This window comes from Octopus sinensis, linkage group LG5, assembly GCF_006345805.1.
Source record: "Octopus sinensis linkage group LG5, ASM634580v1, whole genome shotgun sequence".
Taxonomy (NCBI): domain Eukaryota; kingdom Metazoa; phylum Mollusca; class Cephalopoda; order Octopoda; family Octopodidae; genus Octopus; species Octopus sinensis.
The window spans coordinates 32,187,356-32,192,355 of NC_043001.1; the positions used below are offsets into that span (position 1 = coordinate 32,187,356).

Genomic DNA, 5,000 nt, shown 5'->3' on the forward strand with positions numbered 1-5,000 from the left:
ATATATAATATATATATATATATAATATATATATATATATATTTATATATTTATATATGGAGAGAGACACGTATAGATATATATGTATATATATATAAAGAGAGAGAGACACACACACACACACAGAATAGATAGATAGACGCCTCTCCCTTAGCATAGTTTTGGGGAATTGGGTTGAATGCATTACCAGATATATTTTGTCTTACTTTTTGCATTCTTTGTTCAAATCAGACCGAAATCATTTTTACCAATCATTCTTCGTTGTCAATAACTTTGGTACCAGTCTAGTGGTCGTGGAAACTTCTACTCTCACATTTCACAACTTTTGCATTCATCTTTGGTATTGGGTTAACAGTGGGGAGGTGTTTATCTACTCACAACAACAGGTGTATCTGTAACAGTTAGCCAAATCTTGGTGCATGCTAACCAAGAAATTGTAATAAAAATTTTATATACATACCTATCCACATCATTGCCAAACGCGAGAAAAAATGTCCAGATACTACATTTCCTGAAGGCATACTATGGTAGCCAGAGGAATCTAGAATTGAATAAAAGGAAAAATATATAAGTAAAAAAGATGATTAGCGTGTGACAAATGGATCAAATACATGTTAGTGAAACATAAGAAAAAAATCACATACCAAGGTGACCAGATATTGTTATTTAGGATGACAAAATAATAATTTGCTCCGTAGTGGAAATAAGTTGCACACATGACATCAATATACAAAGAAAAATATAAGAGAAAGATTATACCTACAATATATCTACCATTCATGAAAAGCCCGCAAGTTCAATGCTTAAAATACACTTTTAGTATTATAGAAATTCTTGCAGTAAAACTTTGAGCATGCCCAGATATGGCAGGGACGAGAACTTGGATTCTTCGAAAGAGAAACCAACTCTAGAATTCAGCCAACATGCCTTTCAGTTTCAAAAGTTCTTTTTGTCGAAGCACAGAGGACGAGATAAACAAGAAGCCTTTTCATATATGGCTTTTATTTACAAGTTGACCACTAATCGGGTGAATAGCTTTGAAAAGTTTTCCCCTCTGTTTATGAGTACCTTACGCGAAATATAAAGAATTATTAAATTACATCAAAGGTTGTTTTCATATTGCATTATAAGTTTTTTTTCAATCAAAAACAACTTTATATAGACACACAAACACACATACATATATACATATATATGATATATGCATTTATTTATATAGTTATAAATTTATGCGTGTATGTTTATATATATATATATATATATATATATATATATATGTACACGTATGTATATATATATATATATGTATATATATTTAGATACACACACACATACATAGGTTGTAAAATTGCTAGTAAGCCACCCATATATATATATATATATATATATATAAAACATTCTCATGGTGAGAAGTGGGGTAGATTGAAGAAGTGAGGAATGATGTTCCAGAAAATACAGTCTTCTTCTTCTTCTTCTTGAGTAAGAGAGCAGTGCATGCCATGAAAAGTGACACTGGGGTAAAATATACGAAACCCAGTATATCAATCGTGACTACCCGTCTGATAAGGGTACACCAGGCACATGCATCAAAACCATATGTACGGGATATGGTAATCTCATATCAAGATATACAGCGCATGACCTTGCAGGTGGGGTCGAGTTATAATTTATTTCTTTAGGTCGAGTAACCCATCTCGCTCAAAAGGTCCCTGAATAAGGGTTGTTTAAGGATGTTGAAGAAAACAACCCTTTCCAAAGGTGAATTATCCACACCTCAAAGGATTTCTCTGAACAGATGGCTATGTTGCTCCCCCACTGATTCAGCTCGTGATTAGAGATGCATCATCATCCTCATCATCATCATCATCATCCTCATCATCATCATCATCATCATCATTATTATTAATATCATTCAGTAGTTTTATTATTATAACGTGCTTTCACTTCACTACCTAGCGCAGCTCTGTGTGCCTCTGGTATGTAATGTGATTTTTTGTGATGTTCTGATGGTTACTGTATTGAAAGTGTTCTGCGTAGGATGTGTGCAGTGCCTAGTAGTGCAATTTTCAGTATGTTATATGTGTTTGTAAGTCATGGTGCTTTTGTTATGTATTTGTCTGAATATTTTTTATCATACCTAATGCACCTACTATGATAGGAATTGTTTCTGTTTTTTTGATTCCACATTCTGGTTACCTCTATTTCCAGGTCTTTGTATTTTGAAAGTTTCTCATTTCTTTTAGAGACACTTTGTCATCTACTGGTATTGATACATCAATTAGAAGGCATTTTTTTCTTCATAATCTCTGACAACTATATCTGGTCCGTTGGCCTTAATTTCTCTATCTGTGTGTATTGGCATATCCCAGAGCATGGTTGCTTTCTCGTTTTCTGTGACCTTTTCTGGTGTGTGCCTATACAATCTTTTTTCCTTTGTTATTCCATAATGTTGGCATAGCTTCCAGTATATGTAGGTCCCAACTCTTTCGTGTCTGTGAATATATTCCTTCTTAGCCAGGACTGGGCAGCCAGAGATAATATGATTTATTGTTTCTTGTCCATCTCCTCATATTCTGCAGTTACTTGTTTTATTTCTTTTCATTACATGTTTTTGGTAATTTCTGGTTGGGAGGCTTTGGTCTTGTGCTGTCTCTGCTTTGAGTCCTGAGCTTCTCAACCATTGCTGGTATTTTTCTTTGTCTATTTCTTTTGTATTTAGTTTAGCTTAATTTCTTCTTCTTCTTCTTCTTCTTCTTCTTCTTATTATTATTATTATTATTATTATTATTATTATTATTATTATTGTTGTTATTGTTGTTATTATTGAGTGAGAGAGCAGCTCATGCCATTGAAGTGACACTGGGGTACACATATACGAAGCCTAGTATACACATCATGACTACTTGTCTGAGAAGGATACACCAAGTACATGCATCACAACCGTATGTACGCGACATAGTGATTCATATCAAGATAAACAGGGCACAACCTTGCAGGTGGAGCCCAGGTACAATTTTCTTTAGGTCGAGTAGCCTATCCCGCTCAAAAGGTTCCTGAATAAGATTTTTGTAGAGATGTTGAACGAAACACCCATATTTCCAGAGATGAATTATCCAAGCCCCAAAGAATTCCTCTCAACACATGGCTATGATGCAGCCCCACTATTGCTCTCATGATCAGAGATGCACATATCGTCAAGCACAAGGTCAAACAACTGACAAACAAATCTGTGGTATTGAGCAGAATATTTACTGTGGCCCATCTTTTATACCAAGACAAAACAATATACATGATAACACTTCCAATCAGTTACGATAAAAAGCCATTAGAGCCACTGCCAGGTACTGCATCAGGGCATTATCATCATTATTAAAGCTGTGAGCTAGCAGAATCGTTAGCACACCAGGCAAAATGGTTAGTGATATTTTGCCCGTCACAATGTTTTGAGTTCAAATTCCGCCGAGGTCGACTGTGTCTCTCGTCCTTCGGGGTCGATAAATTGAGTACCAGTGAAACACTGAGGTCGATGTAATATACTAACGCTCTCCCTCCAAATTTCGGGCCTTGTGCTATAATAGAAAGTATTATTATTATTATTATTATTATTATTATTATTATTATTATTATTATTATTATTATTATTATTATTATCATTGAGTGAGAGAGTAGTGCATGCCATCAAAGGGACACTGGGGTAAAATATACGAAGCCCAGCATACCCATCATGACTACCCGTCTGACAAGCGTACACTAGGCACATGCATCACAACCATATGTGCGCGATGTGGTGATATCATATCAAGATAAACATCACATGACCTTGCTGGGGGGCCCAATTAGAATGTTCTTCTGGTCGAGTAACCCATTCCGCTCAAAAGGTCGCTGAATAAGGGTTGTTTAAGGATGTTGAACGAAACACCATGTTTCCAAATGTGAAATATTCAAACCCCAAAGAATCCCTCTCAACACATGGCTATAATGCTCCCTCACTACTTCTGCTCGTGATCAGAGATGCACATATCGTCAGCCACTAAGGGATATGGTCACGAAGCCACTATGGTCAACTGGTTAAGGTCAAACAACTGACAAGCAAATCTGTGGTATTGGGCAGAATATTTGCTGTAGCCCATCTTTTATACCAAGACAAAACAACGTACATGATAACACTTATCAGCTGCCATGGGAGCCACTGCCTGGTACTGCATCAGTGCATTCATTATTATTATTATTATTATTATTATTATTATTATTATTATTATTATTATCGAGATGTTGTTGATTGAAGATATCGTGTCTGCCGGGGGTTTGTACTCTCTGTCAGACAGACAGTACTTCATGCAATATGCGTGCAGTTACAAATAATGTCGACTTTTGCAATACACCTAGATTGTAGGTTATTTCTAAAGTTTCCAGATGTTTTTTCTTCAGATTGGTTGGTATTGAACGAAGTGCTCTGATGACAATAGGGACAACCTTTATGTTTGACTCTCATAGCTGCCACGTCTTAGCGATTTCAATTCTCAGGTCTCCATATTTATCAATCTTTTCTCTTTCTTTCATGATATTATGCCTGCGAGCTTGCTAAATCGTTGGAGAAATGCTTTACGGCATTTCGTCTGTCTTTACATTCTGAGTTCAAATTCCGCCGAGGTTGACCTTGCCTTTCATCCTTCAGTACTCTAAAAAAAAAAATTAGTACCAGTGAAACACTGGGGTCGATGCAATCGACTAGTCCCTTCCCCATAAATTTCAGGCCTTGCGCTCTTAGTAGAAGTGATTCTTCTTCTTCTTCTTCTTCTTCTTGTTACTACTTACTTTAATATGTACGTTTGTTACAATCACTCAACGAGACACACCGAGCGTCGTAGGGCGAGTGAAGGATAAGACATGTCAGAGTATGACTGAAATCTTGGGGCGGGGAACTGGCAGGGGCAGTGGCGAAATGTCTTCATGTATTACAACACAGACATTTAAATTCATAGGATTTTTCTAAGGATGTG

General features: G+C 36.2%; 1 long non-coding RNA gene across 1 annotated transcript in view; it reads right to left on the reverse strand.

Moving 5' to 3' along the window:
- Positions 1 to 5,000, reverse strand: part of LOC115212380 — a 283,564-nt gene that overhangs the window by 81,459 nt on the left and 197,105 nt on the right. The window contains exon 3 of the long non-coding RNA XR_003881713.2: positions 461 to 541. This is a non-coding gene — a long non-coding RNA (uncharacterized LOC115212380). The remainder of the gene's footprint in view (positions 1 to 460; positions 542 to 5,000) is intronic.